This window comes from Haliaeetus albicilla, chromosome 7, assembly GCF_947461875.1.
Source record: "Haliaeetus albicilla chromosome 7, bHalAlb1.1, whole genome shotgun sequence".
NCBI classification, from domain to species: domain Eukaryota; kingdom Metazoa; phylum Chordata; class Aves; order Accipitriformes; family Accipitridae; genus Haliaeetus; species Haliaeetus albicilla.
The window spans coordinates 2,222,427-2,242,563 of record NC_091489.1 but is presented as its reverse complement, the minus strand read 5'-3'; the positions used below and the strand labels follow the sequence as shown (position 1 = coordinate 2,242,563).

General features: G+C 54.5%; 1 protein-coding gene and 1 long non-coding RNA gene across 3 annotated transcripts in view; both read right to left on the bottom strand.

Moving 5' to 3' along the window:
• SRCIN1 (SRC kinase signaling inhibitor 1) overlaps positions 1-2,780 on the bottom strand; it is an 81,819-nt gene extending 79,039 nt beyond the window's left edge. For both annotated transcript variants that reach the window (XM_069786447.1, XM_069786448.1), the window contains exon 1: positions 2,495-2,780. The gene's annotated coding sequence lies outside the window, so the exon portion shown is untranslated. The remainder of the gene's footprint in view (positions 1-2,494) is intronic.
• A 3,121-nt stretch (positions 2,781-5,901) lies between these two features.
• Positions 5,902-17,716, bottom strand: LOC138685792 (uncharacterized). Its single transcript, XR_011325211.1, has 3 exons — positions 17,672-17,716; positions 7,880-8,061; positions 5,902-7,198 (listed from the first exon to the last, which is right to left on the bottom strand). It is a non-coding gene; the product is annotated as an uncharacterized lncRNA (long non-coding RNA).
• Between the last annotated feature and the right edge of the window lie 2,421 nt (positions 17,717-20,137).

Genomic DNA, 20,137 nt, shown 5'->3' with positions numbered 1-20,137 from the left:
GGCAAGGCTTCGGTACAGAGAATTTCTTGGTGGAAAAAGAAAGAGGCAGGCGCTGGTGGGTGTTTCCCACCAGGCTGGGCCTTTGCTGCGAGGCTGATGCTGCGAGCACCAGGGGAAAGGGAGGAAAAAAATGTGGGGGGACAGACGTGACCTCCCCACTGGGGTGGAGGTCTCCAGCCAGGACGGAGCAGGTTCGTGCCCCAGGCTCACACCTGCCCCAACACAGCAGAGAGGTGCCTTTATCCCCCTTTCCCTAAAGGGAAAAAAAACACATTTTGGGGGAGCTATGCAGCTTTCCTGCATGGGGAACCAGGACTGAGCCTGGCACCAATGTTAACCCCCCCACCAGCGCTAACCCCACCACCTCCCAGTCCAGTGCAATCACCAAGCCACTTCTTAGCACCAGAGCCACCCAGGCTGTCCCCCACGCTCTCCCCTTCCAGCCCAGCTCCCCAGGAGGGGAACGAGCATCTCCCAGACCATGACCAGGACATTCCAGAAAAAACAAACTGGGCGAGCATCCCTCCCTGCCCATCCTGCCTGGGAGGGGAGAGACAGCTCCTGACAAAGACTAAAGCTCCCTTTGCACAAAAACACCAGCCCTTCGGCAGCCCTGCTCTCCCTCCTCACTCGCTCGCCCCCCCAGGGAGGGGAATCACAGCCCACCAGCAGCTCCCTGGGGGAACAGGGCGCCTGTCAGAAGGAGCACAGAGCCTTTTCCACAGGCATGTGAACGCTGACAGCTTCAGGGGCAGTCTGGTGGGAAATAATTAGCAGACTGGAAATGTATTCCTCATTAAAATGAGGGAAGAGCCACCGCTGGGGCTGGAGCAACCATGTGGCTTCGGGCAGCTTCGGTGGGGGCACTGCCCTGAACCCCGGGCTGGGTTTGCCGGGGTGGGGGGGGATCCCACACAGCAGCCCCCGCACCAGCAGCGGTGTGAAAGCCATGGAGCAACCAAAGGGACTGAAAAGCATCCGCACCCTCAGGATCCAGGTGCTGGTAAGACCTTGAGCAAGTCTGGGGTCCCTGGGACTGACCCAGCTCTAGGGAAGGGCTGAATTCCCTGCCTGATGTCAGGGTAGGGGACACCCACCCCCTGCCCAGACCAGCTGAGCAGAGGGACCCCTTCCATCTCCATCCTTAAGCAAGGGGTGGCTGGATGTGACCCCCCCCGAGACACCCATGAAGGGGCACAGCTCCCAAGGGCCCCATGGCCGGTTCCAGGCGCGTTCCCGGGGCCAAGCACAGCCAAAACCAACTTCCCCGGGAGTTGGGTGCTGGGGCACCCACGCAGCGGCGGGTGGGTGGGTGGGTGCGGGGGCCGAAGCATCGCCACTCCCCAGCCTGTCTCACCGTAGCCAGGGTGAAAACAGAGAGAACAAAGAGGGGAGAGGCTGCGGGGCGAAGGCTGGGCGCTCCCCGCGGCAAAGGCGGACAAAGGGACCCCCAAAACCACGGGCAGCACAGCCCTGGCAGCGTCCCTGTCACCCACTGGGGTTGGCACGGGGCAGGGCAGCGCTGGTGCCCGCAGCACACCGTGCACACGCGTGGACACCCACGCCCACACCCACCCACGCCTGCTCCTGCGTGCACACACGGCAGGGGGAACAGACCCCACCGTGGCTCTCCTTTTACCCCCCAAACACGCGGGGAGCAGCTGGCCGTGGCACAGGGCAAGGGGAGGGCAGGCAGCCTTTGGAGTTATTTTAAGTTTCCCTCCCCGACGCCTCCCCCCCACGCCCAAGCCCAGCCTGGGATGCACCAGATTTTTTTTTCCTCCTCCTGCAAGGATGCTGAAAATATCTCATGAGGGGCAACCTGCAACCCCGCAGTTCATCCTGCCCTTTGTGTCTCAGCAGCAGGGGGGTGGAAGGAAAAAAGGGGAGAGAGCAGGTAGGAGAGCAGCCCGCAGCCTCCCTCCTCCTCACCGCTCTGTCTTCCCAAGCTCGCAAAGAAAGGAAATCCAGAGCCCAGCAGCATCCAGCCCGGCTCGGTCAGCAAAACATCATGTTTAATGCACAATACGGCAACAACGGAGCTGAAACAGCCATAGGCACAATAACGGATTTCTTCGAGCATCCCCAGTGAGCCCCCGCCCCCAAACACCCCATCGCTCCGGCTCCCCGCACCAGCGTTTCTAGGACAGCGGCTCTCCAGCTACTTTATCCCCTCAGACCAAGTCGGCCCCGACAACAAACAATCCTGAGAAGCAGCATCACCGCCGGCACCGGCTCAGCATCCCCCAGCCCATCAGTCCCCTGTGCGGGGGGAGCCGCTGGCGGGGCACCGCATCCCCGGCGTGGGCATCCGAACCCCACGCACACCCCTCCAGAGCATCTCAACCCCACGCGCACCCTTCCTAGATGTCAGTTCACAGCCAGCAAACTCCAGCGCCGGGAGCAGCGATTTTTTCCCCCCCCGGTCATCAGCACCACTGCCCCGGCGACGTGGAGGGAGGAGGAAAAAAAACCACACAAATAAAAAAAATACCTGCTACTTAAGAATGGATGCACATAGTGAGAGTGACATGCCTTGAGAGGGTGTATTCCCCATTTCTGCTCTGCTTGCTTGCTTTCTTTTCTTTCCTTTCTCTCCGCGAGGGGCTCAGGCCCAGCCAACCATGGGAGACGGAGGCAGGAGTGCGAGCGAGCGGGAGCGCGGGTGCGAGCGCGCGCCGGGGTGTGTGCGCGTGGGAGCGCGCAGCTCGGCGATGTACAAAGGAACAAATGGGAAAAACACATTAGCTCATGATAGATTAATGTGCGGGGAGACGGCTCCCCCTCTCCGCTCCCTCTTAAAGGCCCCTACATTTTATTCAGCGATAGGTGGCTAGCCCAAATGCCAGGAGCGATGGGGTTGGCGTGCGGTTGCCACCACGTGCCATCACCCACTGACAGCGGGAGAGGCAGCCGGACCCGTGGGGGATGCACAGGAGAGGCAGCCCCGGGTGATGTGCCGGAGGAGGGTTCATAAGACGATATATACCTCGGAAGGGGACAGCAAAATAGCATTTGCACGTCTCTTGGGAGAGGGGCGGGATGGGTGGTATCCTGCCACGGTCCTGCACGGGCAGTGGTATTGCTTCTCCTGTAAAGATGAGTCGGGAGAAACGAAGCAAAAAGGTTGGTGGCAATGCTGCCAGCAAAGCCATGACCATACCTGGCCCCCTGGGACCAGCAGCTCCCAGCTAACGCAGCGACAGGGCTTGTCCGTTATTTGAAAACTGCAAATTCCCCGTACAAGCAGCCAGCAAAGCTCCTCTGTAGCAGAGCACCGATGGCATCAGGGCACCGGCGGCATCAGGGCACCGGCGCTGAGGCTCAGTCGCCTCCTGGCAGTGCCCACCGCGGTGGGGACCCAGCTACGGGCTCTGGGCACCCATGGTCCAGGGGGAGAACAGCCCCCATAGCGTGACAAGAACACAAAGGTGCCCCGCTGGCACCTCACCCCAGCTGGCACCTTCCTTGCCGAGAGAAACGAACCTAAGGTCCACCAGGGAGAACGGGGAGGGATAGGGCAGGAAAAAAAAAATAAATAAGCAGCCGCTTTGTTTTGCACAATTTCCCAGGACTAGTAAGGAGGGCTTGCAGGTTTTCTCCCCTTCCCTCCGCACCGGTGCTGCTCCCATCCCCATGGGAGAGGGGCTGTGGAGCCGACCAGCACCTCCCCAGCGAGGGGAAGGGGAGGTGGAGGAGACGCCAGCTAACCCTGACCCCTCGCAGCCCCCGCGCTCCCCGCAGTGTTGCATTAGCTGGAGAGCTGCTGCCCAGCGGCACGGGGGGAACGCGGCAACGCTGGCTCCATTAGAGAACATCCGTGGGGCAAAAGCCTTTTCCAGCGCCAGCAAAGTGCATCTTGATGGGGTTGACGTGCTCCTGACAGCAGGATGCCCCAGCACGCGTGGCTGGAGCGGGGGTCAGGGCATCCCGGGGCTGGCACGGGCTGCGCTCAGGGACGGAGCTCGCTGCAACGTGCTCGGTGATGTACCCCAGCAGGCTCGTCCCATGCTCCCAGGCAGCCCTACCATCTCAAAATCCAGCCCATTGCCACCTTGCACCCTTGCAACTGCATCTTGCTGTGGTGGGAGAGGGGGAGAAGGGGAGCTCTGCCTGCTGGCAGGGGGGACAGGATTGAGGGAGAAAAAAGATGAATGAAAAACGGGAATGGAAAGATTTGCCGTTAGACCTGGGAGCACTTCGGAGATGTAATAAGAGGTGAAGTGTTTATAACATGGAGTGAAATCCTCCAGTCTGTGTCTCGCTGGTAGGCAGATTAGAGGAGCTAAAGTTCCCCCCGGCATTAAAAGTCTCTCGTTTAATACCAAATCCTAATCTGCCGCTCTCTGAGAGATGCCACCGGGAAAGTCTGAACCATCCCATGCTGGAGGGGAGCGTGGCCGCCCTGCGGGGCCATCCCATATCCAGGGACCTGCCAAGCCAAGTTAATTAACCTCTGTGGGACAGATCCTGCCCTCCCCTCAGGCTCTGGGCTTTCCCACCGCAGACCCACACCGCTGCCTGGTGTGAACCCAGGGGCAGATTCCATTTGTACGGAGCATCAGGTGGGAAATTCAAGGAGAGAGGTGCAATCCACTCCCTCCTAGCGGTGGGAGCTGCCCTGGCCACCGAGGAGCAGATTAGAGACATTTTAGGGTATCTGGGATGGACATAAAACCGAGCAGCTGGGAAGGGCCAAGACAACCCGACACAAACCAGATGCTGTGACAGCTTCCCCGCACCACCGGCAAAGCCCCACGCATTCGGCACCAGCACCAGCAAACCCAGCCCTGGCACCGGGGCCGCACCGGGGGGGGATGTCGGCTGACAGCTCCCCGACTTCGCAGCTTGCAGAGAGGCAGGGGTTTTGATCACGGCAGATCCAAGCGAGGCGGTGAAATGTCTCTAAATGAGCTGAAATGCGGTCTAATCGGCACATCTATTTTCTAACAAGTTACATATTCCCTTCAGAGCTCCAGTCATTTCAAAAACACATTAAGGAGAAATATTTGAAAGCTAAAATGTATTAAACAAGCACTTCATCCTCATCAGCAGAGAGGTTATAGACCTTTGCTGGTCTCCTTCCAATAACCTTGCATGCAAGATACCACGAGGCAATCTCCTGTTTTCAAAAACCCATTAAAAACACGTGCACGAGAGGCCGGTCCCAGGGACGAGGCTGGGTTGACATCTCCCCCCCCGAGCGCCTTTGCGGGGCCTGGCAGGGCAGGACGGGGCGGTCGTGGCCCCCGGGGGATCCCCTATGGCAGCCAACCCCGCGGGCAGGGGGCACGAGCCAGCCCCCACCCAAAATCACGGGAGTGACCTGAAAACATCCAAGGTTCCTTGGAAGAAAGCCAACAAGAGCAAGTCTGTCTATTTCTGTTTTCTGAGGCTTTGCAAAAGGGGAATGGAGAAGGAAGGTCCTGCAGCCACAAGGGAGAGGAATTTCATTTGAAAAGGAAGGCAGATATCGCGTATAACCACACGACATCAAGAGCTGGCACTTCAGGAAAAGAGCCAACATCTCGGATCCATGTGAGAGCTGTGGGAATGGGATCCCATGGGGGCTGGCTTTCCCCAAAACACCCTCAATGCCAACCCTGCTGCAGAGACCTGCAGCCTTTTTCCTTTCCAATAAAGGAGGGAAAAGGAAGAAAAGAGGCTCCTAAACCTTCTCCTGTTCTCCCCAGCTCAGCTGCAGCCTCGCAGCAGCACAGTCGCTGTTTCACCCTCCAACTCCCAAACCCCCCCAACTCTGCAGAAGGGGCTCGAGGTCCCTTCATGGCTGGGCTGGATGGGAGGAACATGAAAGCTGAGCCTCTGAGCTCAATTATTTATCATATATTTCTTTTTTTGTCTGACTTGTCCTAAAAAGTCCTTTGAAGCACCCGCCACAGGATGAGATATGGGTGCTCCTTGCCTTTAATTAGCCTTCCCGATGAACTAAGCCATCCTCATCCTCCCTCCTCTGCTGGGCAGCCCAAGCTGGCCGGAGCAACTCGCACCTCCAGCACGTGAGAAAGGTTTTGGGGAGCAGGAGCTCCTGCCATACGGCCCCAGCAAAGGGCCACAAATGCCACCTACAGATGGGGGGGGTCAGGATCACAGCCTCCCCCTCACCCAGGCCAGATCAGACCACCCCTGAGGATCCAGCACCCCAAAAGTTTAATACCATGATTCTAATAGGATGCTTTTATTCGCCCTACAACACCCTTTGTCTCGGTCTCAGCAAACTCCCCCAGCAAGGAGTTCCCAATCTACGCAACCATCAAAAAGGGTTTTCCTCTTACCAGTCTGACTCTACCACCCACTTCACCGGAGAGTCGCATCCCCCGTTAACAGGGCGCTTCACAGCAGGCAGTGCCAAACCTGCCCCCCACCAAGCATGGTTCAGGAAAAAAAACAAATAAAAATTTTTAAAAAATTAAAAAAAAAAAAAAAAAAAAGAGCCCCAGCTTCTCTGCGCCCCATTCTTAAAACCCACCAGCTCCACCCAGGGGGAGGAACGAAGCGCCTGGCAGAGGCTGTAAATGGGAGCATTGATATGCGCAGCACCTGGGTATCCTGGGGGGGCTGTTGCTCTGAGGTTGTCCCCCACATTATCAACAGGTCTCACTGCTGCGTGTGTGGCAGCTCAGTCCAAAAAAAAAAAAAAACCCATGGCTGTAAGCATAGAATCACAGAATTGTTTAGGTTGGAAAAAACCTTTAAGATCAAGTCCAACCATCAAAAGCAGGGACAGGTTTAGGCTCTGTACATACAAATTTGGTGGGTGAAAGCCTATCCGTCCCACGTGCAATCCCTGCTGACCCATTCCAAAAGCAGGAGGGGGGCAGAAGTGAAATGAATTTGAGATATCTCAGGCTCAGCCCTGCCCTCCAGCACCGTCTCCGTCCCCCTTTGAAGCAAAGCCTGAGCATCTGAAGCACCAGAGTCTGCCTTGCTCATATTTTTAATATAGCTTCACACAGAGCCATCCCACACACATCTGTCCCCCTCGGCACAGGCTCACACTCACCCGCGTGCCCAGCCCCTCGCCCACGCCGGCCACACAGCCACACGTTTCCATTTATAATGCACCCAGTCACGCACAAACCCTCGCATCTTCATCCCGCCACGCGCAGGCTTGGGGATGTGCCTCTTCTATTCCCCCTTCCAGACACACTCCATCTTCTTCCAGCATCCACCTGGAAAGCTTAAGAAAGCCTTTATGCTCCCTTCAAGCACCATTTGTATTGCCACCATCCAGCCCCTTTCCTCTTAAAAAACCACTCTCCACCCCGATTTCCCACTCCTGAACAGCCCCATTATGGGCAAAGAACTGCAGACCCACACCTATATTGCTACAGCCTCTAAATAAGGTCCATATTACTCCTCTCCCAAATGTAAAGCCCGGAAAACAGGCACAGAGCAGGGGAAGGGGCTTTGCCAGATCCCTCCGATGCTGGAGCCAGCCCAGGGTCCCTGCTCTGCCCCAGCTGCCTCAGCCCATGGAAATCTCTCTCTGAGAATGCAGGGAAGAGGCTGGAATGCTCCAGAAATGAGCTAGACAAGCAACAAAAGATAACTAGAAGAGGGGAAATATTGCAGAACCTGGATAAATTCTCCAGTCTGCCCCACACTAGGATAAAACCGGGAGGAGTTGGCCACCCAATTTCACAGTGACTAGTGAGGGCTTAATAACAGTTAAATAATATACGTATTGGCAGATGTTTATAAGCAGAGCCACCACCAGCAAATAGATTATATTGTCTCAGAAAGGGACCCTTTGCTGCCTCCATGTCCCTTCCCATCTGGAGCACGCGAAGAAGCCAACAGCCCCTCTCGGAGCCTGTCCGCGCCTGATTTCCACTGGGAACAGGTCTGCGAAATACACGTGTGCTCAACAAGCTCCAAAGACCGAGCAATCCTTGTCCCCCAGCCCTTCTGCAGCGAATCCAGGTGTGCGGAAGGGGGTGACCACCCCATCCCTGATGGAGGTGGGCAGCAGAAGCAGGTGACAACCTTCAACCGCAGCAGCTTGAAGGGGAAGGGGTTGAAACTGCAGAAATTCAAATCCTGAAAGAGGTGCCTTGGTCAGGGAGTTTGGACCCTCAGCATGTTGCTTAGGAAAGGAAAAAAAATTTCAGCCACAACATGGAAACCCAGATCCCGAGGTCTGAGCCAGATCCTCGCCCACCCACGGTCACGCCGGGATTGAGGATCACCTGCAGCGGCACACAGGTGGGATTATACGGCTATACCTATCACCGCACATCTGGATCGCGTGTCTGAATCCACCGGGATTGACCCGGGTATAGTGACTGCTGTATATAAATATCCAGCACTGCCACACCATTAAAGTCAGCCGGCAGCTGGAGCAAAGCCCCTGGGAGCTGGACCCGGGTCGTGGAGGGGATGCTGCGTCTCACGTGCTCTGGGACGCCGGACGGCAGAGGCCACGCAGGCGCGAGGCTCCTGGGGTGATGTGCTCCATCGGCAGCTCCCTGTCCCTGCCATTATCCGCTGCTTTCCTCTGGGCATCGGGAAGAGGAAAAGTCTCCATGGCAACTGAGGACAGATGTGACCACGACTCGTAATGGTGCTCCACAGCCGGCACGTTTTTGGGGGCTGAACGAGGCACCCAGGTACCAGACATGCTGCAAACCACCTGCGAGGAGACCTGCCTTCTGCCACCCCTGCAAGGAGGGGTGACCTATAATTGCCCAAATTTTACAGTAGGGAACCCAGGCAAGGTTACCCAGGGGAATTGGGGCTGGACCCCCACTTCTAATCCCCAGCCCAGTCTCTCCAGCTCAGCCGGGGTGCTGGGGCTGCCCTCTCCCCCACAGGTTTGAGAGGCAGGCTGCGAGGAGGAAGGTGGGATGTACTGTGAATTACGTTAAATTTTTGCAGGTTGTGGCCAGCTTCCTGGGCTAGCGTTAAAGAGGAGGCGCTAACTTTCATCAGCCGGTAGCCGGGTTTCTCTCTGCAAGTGCTGTGTGGGCAAAGAATTGTTGATGCATAATGTATGGACATCTGAGCAGGAGGGGGATGGAGGGAAGAGGATGAACAAGGAAAGGAGAGGGGCAGAAAAGAGGTTGAAAGAGTCAAGTGTCCTCTCTCTTCACCCTGGATTTGACATCTTTTCCTGCTACACACAGACCCTTTGCTCCCTAAAGCCTCACAAAACTCCCCACCCTCCCTGGTGCTGCTCCAGAGGACCTTCAGCCATGTCGAGGGCTGTCCCCAGAGTCTGGCCACTAAATGGGGACAGAGCCCCAGCAGTACTGCTCCTCAGGGGCTGAGCGGTTGTCAGCTGGTAACACAGCAGCCCACGGCCACAGGACAGACCTGCGCACAGGACCGACCGCTCCACATCCTTGCAAGAGATGTCCGAGCCTTCCCCTTTCCCACAGAGTCATCCCAGAAGCCACCCTATACAGGAGAAGAAAAGCCAGATGCTTTACGAGGTTTGATTTCTTCCTGCAGCTTTAAGAGGATTTTCTCATTAGAAGGAGCAGCTTTGCTGATTGCAGAGATGACCGATATTTCCACTAACCAGGCAAGAAATCCTGCACTGACCCCCAGCCGTCGTGGCCTGGGGGAAGGACAGGCTTGGGGCTCACCACACTCGGCTGACTCGATCCTTCCTTTCTTTTATTGCTCAGGATACCACCAGCCTTGCCACTAGCAGACCCAGCTTAGGAGGCAATAGCAGGGTCTTCCATTGAACAGAGAGGGGGGGGGGGGGGGGGGGGAAACAAAGCCACCTGTATCAAGCTGGCCCTGGCCTTAGGACAATGTTGGGGATGTAGGAGCAGCCAAGAGGAAAACCTGCTGGAAAACCTGCCCTGGTCACAGCACAGGACTCCCCCGTGCCTGGGACCTGCTGGCAGAGCCATGCATGACTCTTGTCCCAGCGAGGACAGCAAGGAGAAGACATTAGTATGGATGATGGAAATTAATTTAGTTCACAGGTATCTTACTAGTCACTAGGATTTAGTGAAGGTTGTGGGAAACAGGAGCCATCAGGAAGGTTCCCTCCTGCTGCAGGGATTTCTCCGAAGCCTCAGGGCAGCTCAGGAGAAAGCCAAGGCAGTTGGTGGGAAGTTCAGCATTGGGACAAGAGAGACGAGTTATCACGGGCTGATCACAGGCAGATGCTGACAGTTAAAAGGGAAGGAGGCATGCTGGGGCAAGTGGGGAGAGGGTGTAGAAAGCTATGAGAGCAAAAAGCAGCAGCTAATTTTTTTTTTTTTTTGTGCTGGGAGGAGGAAGGGCAGCAGAGAGGAGCAAAGAGAAGAGCCACATCCACAGCAGCATCCAGCGTGGGCGTGCTTGGGGCAAAATGATGTTCGTCAAGGGCAGCCCTGCACTGCTGGAGACAGAAGCCGAGGAGACCCCAGCGATGGGGACTGGGAAGAGCGGTGTTTGGGCAAAATTCTCTGCCAGAAAAAAAAAGGGGGGGGGGGCTGTTAGGATTAAGACACTGTGGAAAGGGAAATGCAAGGAGAGAGCTGAGTCACAGCTAACACCTCACTCACGGGTAAATGCCACAGCCTGAGCAGAGCAGCAGAGCAGCGCTGTCTGCAGCAACCAGAAAAGAAAGGAAAAAGCGTAGGGTAGAGGACTCAGAGGCAGGGATTAAATATTATTTACCATGGCTGTGCTTGAGCTGATGGCTAGACAGCCACCAGGAGACAGCACAGAGGCAATCCTGAGTCATTAGCAGACATGTAGCAAGCGCTCGCAGACCCTGGCTTCTCCTCCCAGTGCCCTGAAGTAAAAGCATGCGATGGAGAAAGAATCGAATCGGAGCCAGCAATAACTCGGATTTCTCCAGGTCCTCGCTCTCCTGAAGCAGAATTTTCCCTGCCTCAGGTGAGAGGGTCCTTGGGCTGCCCATGACATCCACGGCACCGGCCTGTTTGCGAGGGGCTGCCCTGGGTGGGAGGACGCCTGTGAATCACATGCTGCACGGGGCGGCCACGCTGGGAGAGCTCAGAAGGTGGAAATGCCTAAAAAGAGCGAGTTCGAAGGCTATTTCTGTAGCAGAAGGAACCAGAAATCTGGGTCAGAAGGGATAGGACACACGTCAGTGGCTTCCTAGATGAGAAAGACGCATTTCTCCAAACTTGGAGGACAAGGTCCCCCATCCCAGCAGCTCAGCCGTGCCCCGCTGCCGAGCTCAGGGTCCCGGGGCATCCCCAGCTGGGGGTCAAGGACTCGGTGCCATCCCCAGCAACACCCTGGGACTGCAAAGCACATAAAAAGAAGAGTTAAGGAGGTTACAGGGATCTGCCTTTTACATATGGGTTAACAGAGACAGGTCGATTCTGCCCAAAGCCACATGGCTAGTCAATACCGAAGCATGTCTGAAGTCCATTTTCCCCCAGTGCCATGCTGTGCTCACCCCGGGAGGGCGAGGCGATGGGCAGCAGTTTGGGATGACATGTTCCACGGCAATCAATAAGCAACAGGAACATTGCATGAGGTTTTCTTCTTGCTTCCCACTGACTCACTGATCTGGACTTGGCAATTCAAGTATTGTTGATTATCTCTCCTGCCATACAAAAAGAAGGTTTTTGGCAAAGATTTCTAGAAAACTTGGGTTCATCCCAGTACAAATGAGGAAAACTTTTGAAAAGTCAAAAATGCACAGGATGGGAAAAATCTTTTCCTGAAAAGCTAAAGCTAGCTGACTGCATGTCTCCTCTTCCCTATGAAGGCAGCAGCATCTTCCTGTGGTCATGGTACTTCTTCCATTTGATTTATACAGTAAACCACCCTTCTTCCCAGTTTCCTTGCCCTGGCCTCTCTCCTTCAGCTGGAAAGAAACTCCCTTGAATTTGTAAGAGGACAGAGAGGCAGGCAAAGCCACATGCAAGGTGAATCCATTTCTAAGAGGAATTTGCAAGATGTTGGTGAGGAAACCAGCTCTGATAGACTTTTCCCTCCCTTGTTTTCCTGAAATGCAGCAGCAGCCGCCAGCCGACTGTAGCTTTAAATCAGAGACAGGCTGATCCCCAGGATAGCAGCTGGAAAGGGCATATCCATAGCTCTGACAGGGATAAGAGCCTCTGCAGTCCCTGGGAATTAGCAAAGATGGGCTCACAGAGTGGAGCCTGCCTGGCTGCAGGTATTTAAGAGGCTGCAGAGATGATGTTCAGCCCCATGAGCTGGACAGGATGCAGAACAGGAGTCAAACACACGATGCAGAGGGAGCTGCAGAGGACCAGCGAGCTCAGCTCACCCAGCACCAGGACCGATGCGACAAGACTTGGCTTGGACCACGACCAGGAGGGCGCAGCCTGTACAGAGGGAAGGGCTCGTTCCTCCTTCCTGCCAGAGCTCAGCGCTTTGCACTGGGGAGCATCAGCCGCAAAGGAAGAGCTAGAAAACTAAACCAAAACACACCCCCAAAAAAACGTGGGAATGCCGCAGCGGGGCAGGAGTGCCGGTACTCACACACCCCTGACTGCTCCCTGCATGCATCTAAGCCGCAAAGGAGTTCCCGATACGATGCTCTTTGGGATGGAAACGCCAATCACATTTCCCTTCAATGTGACCTTATCAGGGTTGGGCTTGCCAGCCAAAGCTAATTAAATCCTGGATGCAGTCACTGCTTAAATGAAAGTTTGTTTCCTGCAATAGCAAAGCCAAGGATGGAGGCAGCCCGTGTTCTCTTGTATCTAGCAAGAGCATCTGCCACAGCCAACTCGCAGTGGTCCTACCTGCTCCATGGCTGTGTGCCCAGGGCAGCGAGAGGCCCCTTCCCTGGGTCTGCCCAGGCTTAACATCCCCGGTGTTTGCAAGAGGCAGGTAATGTACATGAGGGGTCAGACGCAGGAACCAGCTGCAATTCCCAGGGTGGGAGGTGTTGCCTTTCTTTAGCATCAAGCCCTGCCTGGGGTTACGTGATGCTACCAGTGGGCACCAGGGCCTTTGCGAGAGCTCAGGGCAGCCCCAGAGCTTTGCATTGCATGTTTTGTTGCTATACCGATGCAGCACAAGGCATTGCAGAAACAACCTGGATCCCAAAAGCAATGGCTGTCTCAAGAGATTACAGTCCAGCTGCAACACAAAGTTACCTTGAAGACAGTTGGCTGTGTTTGCATAGCCAGCGTGCATTTCAGAGCTGCAAAAGAAACTTTACTTTGACTTCCAGCTCACAGGGGCTGGCAGAAGGCAGCCAGGAAAGGCAGCTCTTACCCCTTAGCCTAACCCTGCCCAGGAGGCAAAACCATCAGTCAGACACCTTCCAGTACCTGATGAACAAAGGGAAACAAAGAATAAAAAGAAGAGATGGGGGCCCAGCAAAGCCCCTCGGTGTTTCTGGCACACTGGTCCCCCATGAAAGCTCATGGCTCTGCCAAGGAGCCTGCAGCCCAGAAGTGATCCCAGGCAGTGCCTGGCCCCATTTCCATGACCCAAAATCAACAGGAGGAAATCACCCAGACTGTTGCAATGAGTGCTGTATTAGGAGATCTTTACCACAGGACAGGAGTATTAAAATGCCACTTGAAATCCGGGGATGCTCAGGTACAGCAATATGCTTTTTCTCTTCTGGTTTCCTCCAGCTAATCCCACCTGCTCTGCATGTGGCTACTGCTTTAAGGAGACTTCAAAAGGCATCACAGCTTTAAAATGTTGGGGAAACCTCCCTAATCTACCTTCTACATCACTAAGTCCCAAGTTCTAAGAAGGCCTCGCAAGCATTAACCCAACAGCTAGAGTCTATCCCCTCAGCATGGGGAATAGCACGATACTTTAAAGCTAAGCAGAGAGGATGATCATACAGTTAAAGAACTGACAGAAAACCTGATAGTCAGGGATCTAGTCCCATCTGCCATATGCTTCCTCTGGGACTCTTCATCTCTATTTTTGGGCAATCCATACTTGCCTGCCGCTGAGGGAAGGTGGGTGGTGGGGAGGCTATCACAAGCTGTTGCGCTTTGCGGGACTTTTTTAGTGTTCTTATGAAAGCTGGGTACCAATTTGCAGAGTAAATTGGATAGCCTCGTCATCCCAAGACGTGTCCATTGAGTACGGTCTGTATGAGCTCTGGCAACCACAGCCCAGTCTGGTTGGGAGCAGCAGAAGCTGCTGGCGACAAGGGCTGAGGAGCGTCGTGGACATCCAGGGCTGGACACCAAGGGGTTCTGCAGACCAGAGCAGTGTGCGCTGCACAGGGCAGGGAGGGGAGGAACCAGGACCTGCCAAACCCTCAGAGTTGGGCAGGTTTGATCTGGCTCCATTCGCAACATCAGTTTCTGACACCAGGACCTGGCACGTTCTCCCTAAAAAGCTCAGAGTCAAGCAGGGAAAGAGCAAGGAGGAGATGAAAGCTTAAAAAAAAAAATGTGCTTACATGCTCTCACCCCTAATTCAACCTGTCTAGAAACCAGCTCTCCAATAAGCCCGTTCAATACCACTTGAGTCAAGAAGATGCAGCAGATAAATCATATTCCTGAGATAGAAGAGGCTACAGCCAGAGCCTGGCCATGCGAGTGCAGGGGATGCACGCCAGGCAAGGAGGAGGTAACATGGAAAACCTGTCTCACTGCAGGAGGTTTGCACACCCAGGTTCAGGTTTTTGGGCAACAACCTCACCCACACAGGTGCCGCAGCTGGCACCTGGGTGGCTGGTTGCTTCTCCCCCATCCATCATCCCGCAGGGCCGAAGGCTGCCATTAGCCAAGGAGAAGGGAAGGAGCTGGAGCCATCCTTGCTCTCACGCATAGGTGCCTTCTCTTTTGCAAACATTGCCAATCAGAGAAGAAAGTGGGATGAAAACAGCTCCCGAGGGAGAGCGGGCAGCTGGAGACGGCAGGAGAGGAGGGAGGAGGCAGGGGGAGGAATCCCGAGATGCCTCGCTACCGAGTTCACACTGAGTGGAATTGCTGGCAATTTTGTAACAGAAAAACAATTTGTGTGAATCTTGGGGGAATAAAAAAAAAAAAAAGAGCCTGTCAGCAGGGTTGGAGGCAGGAGGGGAGAGGCGATGCCAGGGGCACCATGCACCAAGCGAGGGGCACCACAATGGTGCCCAGAGGCAGGAGAGGAGATCGGACTGGGAACTAAGTCTGCCCAAGCCCACCATGGTGCTCGGCAGCACCCTTCAGCTCCACAACCCATCTGCATCTCAATATCCATCAGGCCCTGCGAGGTGAGCATCCACCCAGCACACCCGGGTGCAAAGCAGCTCCACGCCACTGTCAGCGGTGCCGATAGCCGCCGTGAGTCCAGATCCAGAGGTAATCGCAGACCTCGTTACAGCCAAGCAGCCTACAAAGTATTTTTTCCAGGCTCAATGGAAGAAAAAATTAAGCCCATGCACTATATAGAGCGGCTACACTACAGAAGTTACTGCCTAAGCCTTTAGCTGGCAAAGCCCAAGGATTTCCCCCCAGAGCCAAAGAAGTCATGAACACGTGCACAGACCCCAGGGCAAGGCTGGATCAACGCCGCTCTCCCCACCCGGGCAGGATTGCACCGAGCTGGCGTTAACGATCACGCAACCAAGGTCTGCAAAGAAGCAGAGGGATGGTGTTTATTGAGTCCAGAACTCACCAGAATGACAGATTTAGGGTATTCTGCACAGAAACCAGACCTGTTTGATGGTTGCTCCTGTTGCCCTGGAGACATGACAGGCCTCAGCATTATTTATGCTTTTTCAATGACCAAGACAGCACCAGGATGATATGGCTCATTGATTTCCCTAATGAAAATCTTGGTGAACCATAATGTCGGACCACAAAATAGTGGTGGATCATATGAGCCAAAGAAGAGTCAGCATGAACTGATGTTACACTCGGATGGATCAAAACCAGGATCTTCCCCACCTGCACATGGAGCCAGGGAAATAACTGCAACCCACATGAATGAGCCAGCATTCATCTCCACTGGTGCCAGGAATCCTGGCATCTCCTAAGCCACAGTGCTTTCCTAAGCGATTTTTCCCATTAATGGACCAAACTGCAGAAGAGCAAGGAGTTTCATCCCTCCACCTGATGCTTTGATAAAATGCCTGAAGTACAAAGATCCTAAATCCCAGTAAACCAAGCTCATCACCACAGGCATGCAGGAAGAATGGGTGGGGATGCCAACCCCCTTAAACATCAATAATTACTATGCCTGAAAAATACATACTTTATATATATATATTTAGGAAACCTAGAAGAATAGAGGGGTGGGTGTGGAAAAATTCCAAATTTCTTCTCCCAAATTATCAGCAAACTGCCTCCTGCAAAGCTGACAGTCAGAAACAAAACAGTCATTACACTACAAACCGCTGACGGGAGGGAAGAGAGCTGTCAGGCAGGTTTGTGATTAGATATTAAACACACAAGTCAGAGCTGCAGCCTAAAGAAGAGCAGACCAGGGGGTCAGCATTGGGAAGGAGGGCAGCGGGAGCTGGGTGGCTCCAGGGAAACCACAGCCCAGCCACAGGCAGCGGAGAGATGCGATGGGACAGTAAAAGCAGACAGAAAGGAGCTCAGAAGATGGCGGAAATGGGCAACTGGGGTGGGGAGTCCCCACTGGCAGTGAAAAAATCCTGGATAAAGCAGGTGGGGAACAAGGGAGCTGTTTTTCTTGGGTTTTCTGGCATCAGGCTGAGTGCGCAGCCAAGACACCAGTCAAAGCACACGCCTAGCTGAGCAGAACCCGCTCTCTGCTTTTTTGGGAGAAGGGCAGGAGCCACAGCGGGCCAGGGCTGTGGAGCAGGGAGACAACCTGGGACCCCCCAGGTTTAGCTGCAGTGGAGGTGTTTGTCTGTCCCCATGAGACATGTCCATCCCTGGCCAGGACGGGATGTGCCAAGGGCTCGGTCCCAGGGGATGGGAGGGATGAGGGTGGCAGCAACCAGCAAACTGCTCTCCTCACTGGGTCTTGCTCTGCCAGGAGCCGCTACAAAACACACCAGCATGGCAAATCCACGCAAGGACACCACAGGTCCATCAGCAAAAGGGACCGACCTTTGCCAGCAGCTCCTGAGCCCGGTTACAGGCAGATGCGACACATCTATTTGCAGCAGAGACCAGCCCTACCTTCAGCAGCTCTGCAGTTTCCATAGCTATTGCACGAAGGCACCACCACTTCCCCAAACCTCCCAGGTGACCCTGCAGGAAGCCAACACAGGTTACAGTGCTGGTCACAGCTTCCAGAAAAAAAGAAATAAAAAAATAAATAAAACCCATCCAAACTCTGCTTGCAAGCAGCCCCTCACCTGGGTTAGAGGGGATGCTGTTGCAGCTTCACCCATTGAAGCTGCCCGAGCAAACCCCATCCTGCGGCGCTGGCACCCACAGAAGGTGGGGAGGCAGCAGGGAGGCTGATGACACTGGGGTTTGTTTAGTCTGAACGAGAGGAGACCAAGGAAGACATGATGAAAGCCCTCAAAGACATAAAGGGCAGCAGCAGAGGACAGTAATAATCTGTTCTTTGTGTCTGCTGCGGAAAGGACAAGAAATAATGGGCTTAAACTGCAGCAAGGGAGGTTTTGACTAGATGGTAAGAAAAACTTTCTAATAATAAGGACTATTAGAGCCCTCTGACAGACAGCCCAGGGACACAGTGGGATCTCCGTCACTGGAGGCTTTTAAGAACAAGGCAGACAAATATCTGTCAGAAATTATATAGGAATAGTTGATCCTGCCTTGGGGCAGGGGATAAATTAAATTACCTTTTAAGGTCCCCTCCAGCTCTCCCCTTCTGCAATTCCTTGTTAGCTCTGTCACCGAAGGCTGTATGCCTTTAAGAAGAAAGCATCTCCCTAAGAAAACAAGCACATCTATCATCAGAAAAGTGCTGTCATTAGCAAAGCTAACAAGGCCAGTGCACAGAGCTGTGCAGAGGTGAAGACCCACCAACCCAGGCACAAAGATGCAGGATTGATTTGCTCAACGAGCAACTGGTCACCCCGCGAAATGGGGCACTGACTCCCTGCAAAGGTGTCTGGGAGGAGAAACCCTCAGCCAGGGCAGGAGCCTTGGGCAGCAAAGTCCAGAGGTAAAGGAGCCCTCCTGGAGGAAAGGACTCTTAGATTAAGCAAAGTATTTCAGACAGGGGGAAAAACACACTATAAGGCAAGATTTTTTTTTTTTGCTTGACCACTCTTTAGCACATTCTAGGAGTGTTTAGTTCCCACTGGCTTGAGTAATGGCATGGCCGAGCTCTGGCCCAGCATGCCAGGAGTATCTAGAGCTACAGACGAGCTCTGTCTATCCCAGGAGATGTACCCACATGTGGGAAGAGGCTGCCTGGAGACTAGCAGGACTGATTTGCAGTTTAGAGCATCCAATTGTGCAAACAGTGACAGGATTTCCCTTCTCTTTCAAAGAAGAGCTCTTTCTTCATGTCAGCTATTTAGCATAAAGCGAACAAGCGAGCCAGACCCATCTCCCACCTCCTGTAGCCTTTATTCCCCACTGAGCCGCTTGTCAGCTGTTTGCTGATCGGGTGCATAACTCTATCTGGGAGCGTTATCTCATGCAGGGCCGAGGAAAGGGCTGCCTGACCCTCCCTGGGGGCGGGGGGGGCGGGGGGGGGGGCACACTCCCCACACCAGGACAGCATGGGATGTATATTCTTGAGGTCCAGGTTGGCTGTCTGTTTGGGCATTTTGGAGTGGTTTATGGCCAGGCTGCAGACAGCAGGGCTGCAGCCGGTCCCTCTTGCCCAGCCGGCAAAGGGGGGGACCGTGCTGATGGGCTCAGTGCCTTGCCAATGCCATCATACAATAAATCTGCAGGGTTCTCTGGAGATAGCTATCTAGACATGGGAGAGGTTGGGCACAGCTTCCCAAGGGACCTGCTAGTGAGTCTGGAGCCTGATGAGACACCCAGGGAGCCTGGGAGGGAAGGGGGACAGTGACTTACCTGCAGCCCAGCAGCAAGTCCCTAGTAAAGCTAGGAAGACACCACTAACTTGGGTACCTCTCTTGTCCCAGGCTGGCACACCGACCTCCTCCTGGGTCTGAGACAGGAGACAAAAACCAGCATTTAGCAGTAACCTCCGTTCTGGCCATGAAGGCTCCCATGTGTCCCTGCCCTAACAAAAGTGGCTGAGTTTTTTCCAGGCACCTCCAACCTCCATAAGGAGGCACTAATGCCTCAGACCAGGTGGGATTCCAGATCCAGGGCAAAAGACAAACCTACCTGGGACCTTTATGGGTCTCACCAGCTTCTGTCTATGCAGGAATCCTGCAGGACTGGGGATATACATATACTTACACACAGGTGTTGCTGCAGGGAGCAGCATCTGCACACCAAACTGAAGCATGCAAGCACACTCGAGTGCTTCCACCAAGCAGCATGTGGACCCTTTGGCACCCACACATGCTCCCAGGTTGTGGGGCCACTGCTGCTTCAGTCCCTCCGCCTCTGGAGGGTGATGCTGTGAATGAGAATCAGGTGCAGGCAGGGCCATGGGGAAAGGCAGGTACCTGGTCACTATAGAAACCGGCTGCAGGAGGATGGAGAGGAGGGAGATGGGGTGCAGATCCCCACCACGCTGCTTCCCCAAGCAACACCATCTTCCCTTGGCCCTGAGCTGACAGCCCCCACCAGCCATGCTGGTTTTGAATCACACAGCTTACTGGAACCAGCTCTCCCTGCCCAGGGATAGAGATAAGGCACAAGGGGTGGTGCAGGCTTTGTGGCTCCCCGATGAGATATTCAGCCTCCCCAAGCCTTGGGGCTTCACCTCTGTAGCAAAGAAAAACAGCCTTTCCCTGCCAGGTTGCTCTGAATACAAATTTATCGATAGCTGCTTGTGATGGATATATGGCAGGGGGTGGCAGCACTGCCCAAGATGAGCATGGCATAACTTTGGGCAGTAAGCAGTGTTAAAGGAGTACACAACCCACCAGCCCCAGCCTTCTCCTCCCCAGTTTCAACCTGGGATATAGCCAGGAGGACATGAAACATCCAGCCCAGGCTGGGGTCTGGAGCAGTTCAGTGAGCCTGGAGACAGGGAATGCAATGAGCACAGCCCCCACTCCTCCAGAAAGCTCAGGGCATTTCACAAACCCTCATTAGCAAAGCCAGGAGCAGGGTGATGGCATTATTACTATTTTAAAGGAGGGAAGGGAGCGAGAGATGGGGCAGGTGGCATATGGTACGTGACTCCCAGCCCATTGCCCTCCTTC